Source organism: Silene latifolia, chromosome 9, assembly GCF_048544455.1.
Source record: "Silene latifolia isolate original U9 population chromosome 9, ASM4854445v1, whole genome shotgun sequence".
Lineage (NCBI taxonomy): Eukaryota > Viridiplantae > Streptophyta > Magnoliopsida > Caryophyllales > Caryophyllaceae > Silene > Silene latifolia.
Window position 1 is genome coordinate 70,380,396 of NC_133534.1, and position 16,358 is coordinate 70,396,753.

The following is a 16,358-nucleotide window of genomic DNA, read 5'->3' on the forward strand; positions in this document are numbered from 1 at the left end:
ATATGACAGGGTTATATTTTTAAGAAACTAAAGATAAATACTCCAAAATATTTTGGGAAAAAATCATACAATCTCGTGGGCTGTGTGGTTATCAGGATCCTCATGTAAATCGGTGCTCGAGTCGAGGATGAAATTTATTTTTTGCTTTAAATCGCAAACGCAAGCCCACCAATGATGACACTTATCGTTAAGCATAGGGATAAAAACCTGCAATAGACAAACTAATTAACAATACATGAACGAAAATAAATAAAAAAGAACATAAATAGCAGAAGAGGGATCTTTCACCTTTTTGATATTGCTCCCATCAAATGGAATGTAATCAGACTTCAGGTATTGACCCCAAATATCTGGGTTGCGTTCTTCATGAACGGTCTGCATGTGACAAAAGTAGGACCATTTTAATAAACCAGAGCGGAGCAACATTAAGAAAGCAAATACTTGAATATCAACATCTAAAGGATTTGAAGCTCACATATACCGTGGTTGGCAAGTAGAGGAGATCTGATCTAGGACTTAACTCCAAACATATCAATCACCTACAAAATCAAATTTAACAAAACATAGGTAAAGGATTCACAAAATAAGTTCCAGCATTCACAAAATAAGGTCCAGGATTCACAAAATAAGGTCCAGGATTCACAAAACAAGTTCCAGGATTCACAAAATAAGTTCACAAAATAAGTTTCAAGATTCACAAAACAAGTTCCAGGATTCACAAAATAAGGTCTAGGATTCACAAAACAAGTTCTAGGATTCACAAAAAAGTAAAATGAAACATGAAAAGAAAAAGGAAAGGAAAATGATACTTACCTGATCCATAACAAAGCCACGTGGTCCAAGGGTCTGTAAAGCATGTCTTGTGACTTCCATCCACGGAGTGGACACCATAGCGTCACTTAAATATTGAGGAAATGCAATTAGTCAATATCTCTCACAATATAACTTTTATATTGTAAAATCAAAGCAAAATCATATAACTTTTATATTGTAAAATCAAAGCAAAATCATTACAATTTAGTTTTTGCCGATTTTGATCTGCAAACATAATCCAACAATTGCTGGTCACTGTAAGGAAGTGGTCGAGAGCCACTGCCACAATACGAACATATATGATTATTTAATCAACTAAAATACTAAAGAATGTAAAGGTTTTGCGAGAAAAATTTGATAATATTAAAAGAAGAAGGTTCTTACAGCGGTACACGACTCCATTCTAGTGCATCTTTTTTCACTCTATCTCTTAATACGTTCTTATCATATGTAATAATGTGATAGCACACCCTCAATGCAAAACGCTTCACCTGAGCTTCCTATAAATGGAAAAGGGGGAATAATAATGTGTTGCAAACTTATAAAAATTTATGTTTATCAATGTATAAATAGAGTTGAAAAAGTAATCTTACAGTATATATGGTTATTGGACAATCACTTTTGTTTCCTTTGTAATTCTCCAATATGTTCAATAAATAGAGGCCATTATCTATTTCATCAGAAGTTAGGTTTGATTTTGAGATTCGGGCGTCCACAAAATACTTGTCAGTGCTGGCAACTTTGGTTTAAGAAGCCGGGTGAGCTTTTCTTTCTGTATGAACAAAAGAGAAATTAGTCTTTCTTAGCACATGTATAAACAAAACTTATTTTGTGAGGTACAACACACTATCTAGGAATCATGTAAGGTACTACTATACTGTCAAAACAGACACTAGCTACAAAATTGCACCAGTTGAACCATACATCTTAGTTTGTAAAACTTGGAGTGAAATGGTAAAGGACCATAGGTTCACAAAATAAGATCTAGGATTCACAAAATAAAGGCCGCTACTTTCACAAAGTCCCCTATTTTGCCGTTTTCCTTTTTTGGTGAACCTCAGACCTTGTTTTGTGAATCTCAGACCTTGTTCTGCGAATCTTAGGGCTTGTTTTGTGAAACTTGGTCAACATAAGTGGTTTAAAATCATCTATTTTGCTCTTAATTTTGTGAATCTCAGACCTTATCTTGTGAATCTCAAACCTTGTTCAGTGAATCTTAGGGCTTGTTTTGTGAAACTTTGTCAACATAAGTAGTTAAAGTGATAAGATTCACAAACCTAAAGTGTAGGCTTCACAAAATAAAGTCATACATTCACAAAGTCATTTCCTAGTAGAATCACAATAACACACATTTTCCTAAGCAAAATGGAAACAATAGACATACCACAGGTTGTATAAAACAAGAATAATCAACAGATCTGCCTTTTATAGGATGGATGATTTGCACTTTGCTACTTTTAGTTCTGAGGTCGATACAAATCAAGAAAGGTGGGCATGAGGCGGAGACTATTGGAGCGCAAACCTGAAAAAGGACAAAAAGTAAACTGAATTAAAAAGACAAAAATGCAGTGAATAAAAAAGACAAAAATGAACTTAAGTTGAAATATTATGCAGACCAAAATCAAAGACTTACTAGTTGAACTGCAGAAACATCAACATTGGAGAGACACTGGGAACAAAAAATAAGATCAGTATGAGTAACGATTAGAAGTCAACATCATGTAAAATAGACTTGGAGAATTGGATAAAGTAGAGAGTAATAAGACTAACACTTTCATTTCTATACGACACAAATAAACGAGAAGGGGAAGTCCGGGATTTGAATATCTCAATACTATTTAAGATCTCACAATACACATCTATGACATGAGATGATATCCGATCGCCTTGACCACACTCTTCAATCGGCTCCTTGTCAAAGTCGACATTGACTTTGGAAAAGAATCTCCGTTTCATCATATGATTCGCCAAGTATAAAATCTAATACTCGTTTCTTAGCTTGATTCAAATCCCTAAAAATATTAAGATTTCTTTGCAAATAGGGCGATCGGAAAACTTCAGCTGGAACTACAACCCTCCTCTTACCACGACCCGGAACATCCTCTTCAATTGGTAATGGAGATAAGGGAAATGGGATTGCAGCAGTAGTTGGGGTTTTGCAAGGAACACTGGCAATCGACTTTGCCAAATGATGTGGCGATCGACGAATATAGACATTACTGACAGATCGTTTACTGACAGATGGTTTATCGATTGTTGAAACAAGTGGAGTATCTGGTAGGGAAATAACATCAAGAGTTATCTTCCGTACCACAGTAGTAGAAGGAGTAGGAGGAGTAGCTGTTATCTCAATAATTGCAGGCTCAGTGACGTCCTTGTCAGGAAGAACATCATCCAGAGCAGCGTGAGAGGATGTGTTCCCTACCAAAGGAGTGGGCTCAGTGAAAGGAGGGATGACATTCACAAGGAGGGATGACACAAAGAAAGATATGTGTCGGGCTCGGGCTCAGGTTGAGACAACAAATGGTCATCAGCTGCTAGGAGCCTAAAGGATGGGTATTCTGCATTTGGTGGTGGTGGATGATGTGGCGCTATTGGTTGCAAAGCTTCACCCATCGCATCCAATGCCGCCAACAAATCAGCCTCAGTCCACCCATACTAATTATCCACATTCTCCCCAGCTTTCTCCACATTCTCCCCAGCTTTCTCCACATTCTCATGAATATCGTCAACCACTTTCTCAATGATATTCTCATCCACAATGTCCGACACCTTTTCCTCATTCTTCACATCCTTCACATTTTCAGCATCATCCTCTTGTTGAGATAACTTAAAACCTTCGCTATGCCGTCTCGTCTACAACTAGTTAGTTTCTTCACCGTTTGTTGTTGTTGAAGGCGTTTGAGAGGAGCTTGACTAGCAAGTGATTTGTAGTCCGCAAAAGCTTGAGCCATTGCCTTTGCGGAAAGCGCAAGTTTATGGACAAACTCACCAGTGCCTTCATTCCCAGGTAGAGGTAATTTTTCAGCTTCAGATACTTTATCTTGAATTGTTGACTTGGAAGACTGGCTGAGCTCAATCTTTGGAGGAGGAGGTGAATATGCAGGTTGATGACCATCGGAGGCTCAATAGAACCCCTACCGAAAGTTTTCTTGTCCGCTTTTTTGTCATTCACTTCCTCCTTAACTCTCTTGGATATAGCTTCTTTAGTCCAAGTTGAGAGCGTTGGAAACTGCCGAGTAACAAGGCGTGATTTGAAGACACATCGGTCAAGATAAATGAAAACCAAGACCATAATAGGTCCACCAAACCAATTTTCTTCCAGCTTTTTGGTCTGCCACTCCTCCTTTTGCCAAGACTCAACTTGGGCAGCCAATTTGCGTTTGATGAAATTGCACCAGTTGAATTTGGAGATCATGTTAGTGTTTACCAAACTTTTAAGAAGTCTCAAACTTGCCCGATTCCCTACAACACCGCCTAAAAGAGCATTGAAGATATAAATGATGAAAGTGTGTTTGAAATCATCTCCACCATCTCTTTGTGTAGAGAGCTTGTGCAATATGTCTTTGACCTCAATGGGATTACCTGTGTAGTGACTTTTGAACTCCTCCAAAACAGACAAATAAGAAGGGCACTTATCTCCAATTTTTGCTTCTTCGACAATGTTTGGGACCCATTGGCAATCTCAGGCACATATGGATATCTTCCTCTAAAACAGGGAGTTTCCCACCACCCAACAATCCTTTCAAGGGGTTGTAATTCGAAACTAGCCAATACGCCAAGGTACCCGGAACAACATCTGTTTAAAGAAGCAAGAGAGACCCAAATCCTATTTCTTGTATAGCTTGAATCTGCTTATCTGATGGTGGATTCTCCTTATTGTTGAGAAAGTTGTAAACCCCAGCAGGAGACATCCGAGTCCTCAACACAGGCAGTTTGTCTTTGTAAATTCTTTTCTTTTTTTGTAGCTGGCTCAGAGAGTGGTTCAGTAGCTTCAGTAGGTGCTTCAGTAGAGTGGTTCAGTAGCTTCAGTACGTCCTCAACATTGTTGGAATATGTGTCCTCCGATAATAATGTGATCACAACTGTTGATCATGATGATCACATGTTTAAATCTCATTTTAAGAATACATGTGGTATGTAATATTTTACAGTCAACTGGTCCACACATATCGGTAATGATTGGCTGACTAGAGTTTGACATTATTGTCGTGCGACGGAGGTGATCAATTGATCCCCTTAGGTCATACCTATAGGGAAATACTCTTAATTGATTATTTAATTAATCGTATGCCGATACGAGTTAATTAAATTGCTTAAAATTGACGGGTGATATTGTGAGTAAAATTAACGTGTCTTATTGTAATTCGATTATATTAGATACGGTCTAAGTAATTGAATTATTTTATTACTTAGATAAAATTTCTGTTTACGAAACAATTGAAATTGAATGAATTATTTATTATAAATACAAGACGTTGTGATTTATAATTCAATAAACCATTTTGGTACAAGTAATTACGAATTACTAGTCGATTTTGTATATGACATATTTTTATTAGTATGTTGATTTTTAATGGGTTAGAAATGCATAAATGTGAGACATAAACATGTAACATGTTACATGTGACATTGTGACAAAATTGACAAATTGACAAAGATAAAATGGAACCCATTTTATCTTATATATACCGAAATAATAGAGGGAGTATGAGGATGAATATTGTGTTTTTATTTTAAATAGGAACATGATTATTACCTCTAGGGACTAGCCTTGCATGCCTATTTTCTTGGATAGAAAAACAAGCCCATGCATAGGGCACTCTTCCCCCTCCAACCGGTTTTGGCATGAGGAAAAAAAGGCAAGGGTTTTTCCTCTCTATTTTTCATTCATTCATTTTTGATATAGAATTTCTAGAGTAAGAAATTACTCTTATTCTCTCTACATCTTATGAAAATTCTAGAGAAATAAACTTCACAAATACTCCCTCTTGAACCGTTTTTTCAAGAGCAAAAGTTATAATTTTTGTGTCAATTTTATAGTAAGACTTATATTATTTCTAGTACAAAATAATATTAGTTATTAAGAGGTTTCCTTGGGTATATGCTTTTGGGAGAGATTCTAAACTTGAATCTTGTTCATCCATTATTGGAAAGCTCAAGAACTAACAAGAAGGAGATCTTGTTGGTGCCCATAAAACCGAAATCATATAGTAAGAACAATGATTTCTTCTCTTATCTTATTTATGCTTGCATGCATAAGATTTATATTTAATTTTTTGACTAAATTAATTGTAACATATATGAATATATTGTATAATGAGATAATGATTTCTTAAAAGCGGTATCAGAGCCTTAGGTTGTTTGCATGCAAATCGGTTATTGTTTTTCCGAGTTATATGATTAACAAACAAAACTTATAAATTTGTGTTTATTATGATATATCACGAAATTAATTATGCATGTTAAAGTTTCTGGTCCTAAAATGTTTTTAGGATATTTTGGTTTATTTGTGGATTTTATTGTTCATTTTTAATAATAATGGCATTAAAATGTGATTTTTATGATAAAAACGTCATTTTTGGACTAAAAATAGCTAAACTTCGATTTTTCCAGTGGTTTTTGGATATGTTTTCACATATATTATCTACTGATGACCTGTAAATTTTCATAATAAAATGAGTTGTTATTCTCGAAATATGGATTTTTCAAGTTAAAATCGTATTTAATTGGTTAAATAGGTTAATATGAGTTATATTTCGAATCTGGTCATAGAAATTTATATATTGTCACATGAAATTTTACAAGATGTGTGTAAAATATTTGGCTATATATAAGTCTTTATGCATGATTTATGAATTTTTGATGAAAAATCACATAAATGGTGACTTTAATTAGTAAAAATTGCTAAAACATACTTCATGACTAAGGAGAAACGTCACATATTGCATTTTATCATTTATTTCAGATATAAAATTGAAAAGTTGATAAAAATAATTTTTCTCATAATTTTATGGTTATAATTGATAAATCCGATAAAACGCAACATTGTTTTTCTCGATAATTTTCGAAATTTTTAACCTATGATTTTGAGCATTATGAGTGTCATGGTATTTTTACGAATGTTCATGAGTTTAAATTTCAAATTTTGAAATTATTTGAAATTTTTAAGATTTAATTTGAAGTTTATGGCAAAATTTTGTATTTTAAGTCCTTTTATGAACAATATTAAGAAATATAAGTTAATTATTGTCAATATGTTAGTGGAGACTAATTTTGAGTCCTAAGTTGGTTAGGGTAATTAACTTGTACATAAATATGATTTTATGTAATTATTGTGATTTTAAAAGGTTAAATCACGCAAATCCGTAAAAACCGATTAATATACGATATTGGCTCCTTAAAGGCGATTTAGCATAAAATTGGGCATGTTCATACATATTATAATGCTGAATTTTATTTATGATTGTCATATTTTAAGTTTATGTAATTTTTGAATTAAGTAATTTTACTTAGTATGGCCTTAGTTTAATTGGTATTACCCGAAATGTATGGGAATATCGATTTGGTTGTAATTTATTGTGATCTCGTATCACCGTTTTGTAATTTAATAGATTTATTTTTATTTTAATTACAAATTTATAATAGGAAATTATGTAATTTATTATGTAATTTATTTATTCCGGAGTTCCTTGAAGACGGTGCCACTCGAGAAGGCGATCCATTAAAGAAAGTGTTGCCTTGAAATGCGTGCCAAGACCAAAGTTCAAGGGATCAAAGGAGTTGGTTTCCGAATATGTAATAGTTAATTAGATTTACTATTTTAGAAAGGCCATACTAGGATTTAATTTATGCTTTGCATTTTATTTATATGTTGCATGCATCGGTAAATCGCCATAACTAAACATGCATTTTTAATCGAGTTTATCGACCGTGTCAATTACAATTATCGTAGTTCACCGCTTTAGTTCACTTAAAACGTGATAGATAATAAATTGACATGACCTCTCGCTAAAATAAACAATTGAGACTTAGCCTTACCAAAAAGTAGAAACCATGAAAACCTATTTCGCGAGGGAGTGCACTCGGCTACCCCGGGGTACAAACCTTGTTACATAGGGGAAGTGGGTGATAAATGTCTATCCACCAAATTCATGTTGATGAGGAATGAATCGGCTACCCCGTGCCCAAGTTAATGTGAATTTGGATCATGGACACATTTATTTGAAATTTGGATTGACCTCAACGGAAGTATTCGTGACCGTAGTCGCATGTGTTCCGGGCTATAGATAAATATTAGAGTAATTTTATCGACCGAGAGTTCTAAAAGTAGAATCGATTAAAGAGTTAATCCACCGAGTTATATTGATAAGGGATGAATCGGCTACCCCGTGCCCAAGTTAATATGAATTTGGGTCTTGGAATCATTTATCATAGTTGGGTAGAGGTCACTATGTAAATGCTTTACTTGTTACTTACAAGTATTAATAAAACGATAAATGTTAAGTTTTCCACTATTCCGTTATCATATTATTCTATTTCTTTACCACAATTCATATACGATATCATTTCGATTTTTAGTTCAAATCTCCATTAAAACATCGTAACTAAAGACAAATATGAATTTTCTTTTAAAACCTCGTGTTATCCATTGGAAGGATCTCTTATGAAGAGTATAGATGAAAGTTGTTCGTGATCAAAAGGGTTTTTGATTTTTGACTAACATATCTACTTACAATGAATTGTTTCTCATGTGCTTAATTGAGTTAAATACTTTGAAACGTTAAATCATTTTGGTGTCTAGATTTGTTGGAAATCATAATAGACCAAAATACCGCAACCACTTCAATGAAAGTTTTAAGACTAAACAAACGAATGAAGAGTAGTCTTCATGAATTTCAATTTTGCTTCTCTTAGCAAAGACTCATTGAAATGAGTGGGAGCATTCTCTTAAACCGTTAAGAAAAGGATAAGGTTTTAAAGAAGTAAAATTAGAATGGAATTGATACAAGGTAATGTTACCTATCAATCCCGACCGATAAAGTTTCCATTGTCTTAATTGTTGGACGCTAAAAAGGAAACTACCCCAAATTATTGAAGAATCAACAAGTTAGTTGTGGGACATCTAATGGGACCTTCTTCTTTAAATGTTTATTTGATTAACATAAATTTTGCTAGTACTACTTCGTCAATATTAGAAACCGGTGGTGGTTTTCATCATTGTATTTGGTACATAGGATGATTAGAATATGACAACTAGCAACAATGATGTTGAGAGATAGAGTCATTGTGTACTCAATCTAGTTTTGGGTTTAGAGTTGTACTTAATTGTGACTATTAAGTGCACAAACTCTAAATAAGAATATAAACTTGTTAAGATACAAAAGAGGTTTCACTTTTGTGACCCTATACACCATGATTTGATGTATGGCTAGCCCATTATCAAAGTGATTATATTCTAAACCAAACTAGAATGATATATCATGTAGATGATGCAAGACTCAAATTGGTAACCCAAGATTAAACCTTAAATTCTGGAATGATGAATGCAAAGAGTTATCGAGTACTCTTGAAACCATTAGATTGTTAATCTTATGGTATATGCGTATCTTGTATACAAAGCAAGAGGTCTCGTGCTTTTGGTTGAAAAGGAGATCGAGAATGTAAATCATTGATACAGAATAGGTTGATCATTTACTTTTACCAACGATTTAAGTTGACACTAATGTGTTCACTTAATAAGGTAAATAGAGAAATCTTTGAAGAAGTTCAAAGAGTTCAAGGAATCACGATTTAGTCGTGATGGGATTATCAAAGTGAAGACTTTGATATAAGCCAAATGAAATATGAAATAGTATCACAAGTTAATCTCTCTTAGCACGCATTATGGGATAATGTGTGGTTGGATAAGAAATCAAACGCTTTTCGATATGGTTTGAACTTCAATCAAGTTACTTTGAGTTACTTGATTCTTTTGGGGACTTTATCATTTTGTCTAAAATTATTTTTCCACTAAATCTAAAACAAATCATATGAGATATGAAATGGTAAGGTACAATGTTTGTAAGTTTTTCAAAAGAAACAAATGCTCATTTTTCCTTATTATAATCACGAGTACAACGGTTTTGTGGCTCGTGAAGCTGTCTTTCTAGAATACAAGTTTATTTCTAGAAGACAAAGTGGGAGAAATTATTCAAGAGCCACAAAGAATGCTATGTCGCAAGAAACTGGTCTTTCTTGGCTACATAAGACGTTTTGTGTAAAACGTTGTTTCTTCAAAACCTAGGAGGTTAAAGTCATCACTTGTTGAAGATGATGAATTAGTGTTATTTTAGAAAGTAAATAGCTTGTAACTTACAAAGAAATTGTTTGATTCAAGTTGATTACTTCTGGAAAGTAATGAACATATGACTTACATGAGAATGTTTAAGTCACAACTCAATACAAGGCTTAGAGCCATAAAAACCGAAATAAAAGGCTTGATTAGTGACAAAGGGTTTTGCACTAATAAAGAGAGATTTCAAAGCTTGATTGGTAGCAAATAGTTTTTCACTAGTTGAAATGCTTAAGTCTATTTGGATCTCCTTAGGGATTATGTTTCATTATGATGATATACATATAGCAAGTTAATCTAAAACCCACTTCTTCAATTAGAAGGAATGTATTCAATACATGTCTTGAGTTTTGTAGATTTTTGCAATCCTAAGATAAACTTAAGAGAGGGTCTTAAGTAGGACATCAGTGAGTTGGAATCAACATTTTGATCATGTGATGAAACTTTTCTCAATAAGTTGAGAAGTTATGTTTATACATGAAGTTTAGTGGAGTTACGGAAATTTTAATTAGTCTAATATATGGATGACATATTGATCATTGGGAATGATTTAAGACTTTTGGAGTATTATAATACATCTTAATATCCGGATTTATGGAGATAAATCCACATGATATTAGCGTCAAATTAGAAGTCTTATGTTGATAAGATTCATGACTAGTTCAATCGAGTTGAACATATTTGATTGATTTCAATTGCTTCCGCTACCGGATCGATTAAATAGAAAATGATGTATAACACTTCATATACTTTGAGTATGATTAATTGTTTCAAATCGAATTTAAGTAATATTTACCAAGTAAGCCATAAAGATTACCCTTAAGTGCTTGCAGAAGCATTAAGGATGTAATGCAAAGTGTTTTTGATGCAATTTTGTGTAAGGGTGTTACACAAATGACAATTGACAATTGAGATTGCGCATTGTTTCCGACAAAACCATAATCAAAACACATTAGAATGGTTAAGATACCATTGTGGCTATGTTATTTTTTCTAGAATCGTTCTAGGCAATAAAGAACAATGAGAAATATTTACAACGGAAATTGAGTACACTTGCAATCATGGGATGTGCAAGAGGGATGAGTCCCGCATACTGTGAAAATAGTGGGAGCTATTCTAAGGCTAGAGGGCCTATGTCTAGATCGGATCTAGACACGTACTCAGAAAGTTTTGTAATGCAAATGTATACATTACAAAGGAAAAAGAGTATGTAGTAAGGTTGAGTAAGGTAGAAGAAGTTGATGAAACCTACTAACCAAAGCCTTCTCATACATGATGAGTCATGTCATATGTCATTTCAATAACAACTACATACAAGATCTAAATTGGATTATAGAATATGAAGTCGTAATCAAGTAATGACTACTCATATGATAATCACATTTGTCGTTTGAGTTTTTAAATCAAAAAAACTTCTTTTTATACTTTGTTACATCCAAACGGGTTGTGGAGACAATATTGAACCCCGTTAAAGTGAACCCGGATTAACATGGTATTTGCCCATAGTCACTTGTATGAGGTGACGTCTCGAAGTAACTGGAGTGTGATGCGATTGATGGCAAGTTCAAGTGCCATAGAGTCATATGAGATGACTAGTCGATCACATAGGCAGACTGTTAGGAACACTTTGTCGGGCCTTATGACCGCTTATAGAGTTCTGGCAAATTTATATAGCCTGGTCGTGGCGAGAGCTACTATAATATTCTAATGAGTCGATTCTTTTGACTAAAGACTGTTCGCCTAAGGTGGCACAGTTTCAGATTAACTTTGATTTCTGTTACTACGACCTTCGTAAATGGGGTCAAATGGGCATATTTTGGGTTATGATGGTTGTAGCTAGTCGAAGGGAATAAGTGCGATAGGAATTGTCCACCCCCTTGTCAGGGTTAAAACAATATTTCAGGGCCACTCGAGGAGTAATGAACTAGAAATGCGTGGCCACGCTCGGAAGGTATCTATGGTAGATAATTCCGGTCAATCAGTTATTCTCCAGATCGAGGAAACCACTCTTGATATGATCACTTGCAAGTACGACCTGAAAGACACCTTGCATTGAGTGGGAGATAGTAATAGGACAAGAGAATTGGTGACGCACACTTGTCGAGGACAAGTGGGAGATTGTTGGAATATGTGTTCTCCGACAATAATGCGATCACAACTGTTGATCATGATGATCACATGTTTAAATCTCATTTTAAGAATACATGTGGGATGTAATATTTCTGATCAACTGGTCCACGCATATCGGTAATGATTGGTCGACTAGAGTTTGACATTCTTTTGTCGTGCGACGGTGGTGATCGATTGATCCCCTTAGGTCATACCTATAGGGAAATACTCTTAATTGATTATTTAATTAATCGTATGCCGATACGAGTTAATTAAATTGCTTAAAATTGACGGGTGATATTGTGAGTAAAATTAACGTGTCTTATTGTAATTCGATTATATTAGATACGGTCTAAGTAATTGAATTATTTTATTACTTAGATAAAATTATTGTTTACGAAACAATTGAAATTGAATGAATAATTTATTATAAATACAAGACGTTGTGATTTATAATTCAATAAACCATTTTGGTACAAGTAATTACGAATTACTAGTCGATTTTGTATATGACATATTTTTATTAGTATGTTGATTTTTAATGGGTTAGAAATGCATAAATGTGAGATATAAACATGTAACATGTAACATGTTACATGTGACAATGTGACAAAATTGACAAATTGACAAAGATAAAATGGAACCCATTTTATCTTATATATACCGAAATAATGGAGGGAGTATGAGGATGAATATTGTGTTTTTATTTTAAATAGGAACATAATTATTACCTCTAGGGACTAGCCTTGCATGCCTATTTTCTTGGGTAGAAAAATAAGCCCATGCATAGGGCACTCTTCCCCCTCAAACCGGTTTTGGCATGAGGAAAAAAAGGCAAGGGTTTTTCCTCTCTACTTTTCATTCATTCATTCATTTTTGATATAGAATTTCTAGAGTAAGAAATTACTCTTATTCTCTCTACATCTTATGAAAATTATAGAGAAATAAACTTCACAAATACTCCCTCTCTAACCGTTTTTTCAAGGGCAAAAGTTATAATTTTTGTGTCAATTTTATAGTAAAAAATAATATTAGTTATTAAGAGGTTTCCTTGGGTATATGCTTTTGGGAGAGATTCTAAACTTGAATCTTGTTCATCCATTATTGGAAAGTTCAAGAACTAACAAGAAGGAGATCTTGTTGGTGCCCATAAAACCGAAATCATATAGTAAGAACAATGATTTCTTCTCTTATCTTATTTATGTTTGCAAGCATAAGATCTATATTTAATTTTATGACTAAATTAATTGTAACATATATGAATATGTTGTATAATGAGATAATGATTTCTTACAAACACGTCGCTTCATCCTGGCTTGGCTTGCTTCCTACAACTCAGTAAAGCCTATTATTCATAAAGCAAGGGAAATAAGTTCACAAAATAAAGAAACTTGGTCAGTAAGGTTTAGATTCTCAGACCTTGTTTTGTGAATCTCAGACCTTGTTCAGTGAATCTAAGGGTTTGTTTTGTGAAACTTGGTCATTATAAGTGGTTAAAATCATCTATTTTACTCATACCTTTATTTGGTGAATTCACATACCTTGTTTTGTGAATCTCAGACCTTATTCAGTGAATGTAAGGGCTTGTTTTGTGAAACTTGGTCATTATAAGTGGTTAAAATCATCTATTTTGCTCATACCTTTATTTGGTGAATTCACAGACCTTGTTTTGTGAATCTCAGACCTTAATCAATGAATGTAAGGGCTTGTTTTATGAAACTTGGTCATTATAAGTGGTTAAAATCATCTATTTTGCTCATACCTTTATTTGGTAAATTCACAGACCTTGTTTTTGTGAATTTCAGACCTTATTCATTGAATCTAAGGGCTTGTTTTGTGAAACTTGGTCATTATAAGTTGTTAAAGAACATTACATTATAACAATAAGCTATGGTCAATTAACTGAATTTAAGTGATAATAGGTAAGAAAGAGGGAAAATCGTATGAAGAAGTAGGAAAATTCACTAAACAAGGTCTCAGATTCACTAAACAAGGTCTCAGATTCCCTTGCTACTCATTTGAGGTGCAGAAAGACCAAAATAGACCCTACAGGAGGGAGGGGTGAACCCCTTTTTTGTAATGGGATTTAAAGTAGGGGGTCGGGTGTCCTAAAACGGGACAGGAAAGGGTTTGGGGTTGGATTAGGCGGACCGCTACCGCGGGTCCGCCTAATCCAACCCTAAACCCTTTCCCTTGCTACTCATTTGAGAGGCAGAAAGACCAAAAGACACCCTACAGGGGGGACGGGTGAACCCCTTTTTTGGAATGGGATTTAAAGAAGGGGCCCGGGTGTCCTAAAACGGGACGGGAAAGGGTTTAGGGTTGGATTAGGCGGACCCGCGGGTCCGCCTAATCCAACCCTAAACCCTTTCCCTTGCTACTCATTTGAGGGGCAGAAAGACAAAAAGACACCCTATAGGGGGGACGGGTGAACCCCTTTTTTGGGATGGGATTTAAAGAAGGGGGCGGGTGTCCTAAAACGGGACGGGAAAGGGTTTAGGGTTGGATTAGGCGGACCGCTACCGCGGGTCCGCCTAATCCAACCCTAAACCCTTTCCCTTGTTCAGTGCATGGAAGAATATGTAAGAAAACAAATACAAAATTAAATGGAAAATCATAAGTAAATAACATTGCATTATACATAGAAAAGTGATCCATGCAAATATTTAAAACAAAGTACAAGATTACATGATAATTTATGTTATCCAAAATGTTAAACTAAGACGTACATAATTATACAGAAGGTTGATACTACTACGAAATTATACAAAATAATAAAAGGGCAAAGTTAAAACCTTAAAGTGCAAAGCCCTAGTTACACAGATAGTACATTACAAACAAGGGACAACTCTAGGCTGTATATACAACATCAAAGGTAAGTCAAGAAAAGATATATTTCTACGAGTGACTAGTAAGTCAGCAGCAATGCCAATAGCTATATCTCGTTCTTCACTCGGCGTAGCTAAAACATGCAGTGACTCATTAACTGCACTACGTGCAACATCATCAAGAGCATTTAGATGAGTACTCTGAGATGGAAGTTTTGCTTGGTGATAATGCAGTAAGAATTTGGCAATCATATCCTCCGTCATGAAACATTTGCATGTTTCAAAGACTATTCTAGGACCCCTATGAATAGTCCGAACACCATTCATATCATTTATGTCTACAGAAAGCCAATATGCCATGGTGACCCCAGGTGCACTTTTGTGTATCAGAAATAGTTGAGCCCAAATTCGACATACGAGCGCCACATGTGCTTTATCTTCGTAATGATCAATTTTAGAGAATATTTTTTTCAGAAGATCTTGATTATTAAAAACAAAATGACATGCTTGATAGTGACGGTCAGGCACTATAACTTCCTTTAACGGCGAAAAAGAGAAATCCATAGCTGTTTGTTTTTCAGTGACATAAAGTTCGCGAAATGATACTTGATCTTCATCAAGAAGATTAACAACACAACCATTGCACCAAGTTGTCATACTTGTCTATGAAATAAGTGAAATACAAATATTAGTTAAACAAAAGAGATGTGAAAATACAAAACCCAAATTCCTAGGTAGTTGGACTAACAAGCTGGGAAAATAAACAAAGGTGAAGGAGGGTCACAAAATTAGATCTAGGAAGCACAAAAGCCGGGAAAATAAAAAGGTTTAGATTCTCAGACCTTGTTTGGTGAATCTTAGACCTTGTTCAGTGAATCTAAGGGCTTGTTTTGTGAAACTTGGTCATTATAAGTTTTGCTCATTTCTTTATTTGGTGAATTTACAGACCCTGTTTTGTGAATCTCAGACCTTATTAAGTGAATCTAAGGGCTTGTTTTGTGAAACTTGGTCATTATAAGTGGTTAAAATCATCTATTTTGATCTTTTCTTCTTAATTTGTTTCTCTGCTTCTTTGTAATCGCAGACCTTATTCAATGAACACTCAAGCAACAACAGCAGAAGACAAAAAGTAGCTAGTGTAATTTATGCAAACCTCTATAATTTATGCAAACCTTTGAATAATCTCAGACCTTATTCAATGAGCACTCAAGCAACAACAACAACAGCAGAAGACAAAATGCAACACGCAGCCAAAGAATGACAAGCAAGCAGGC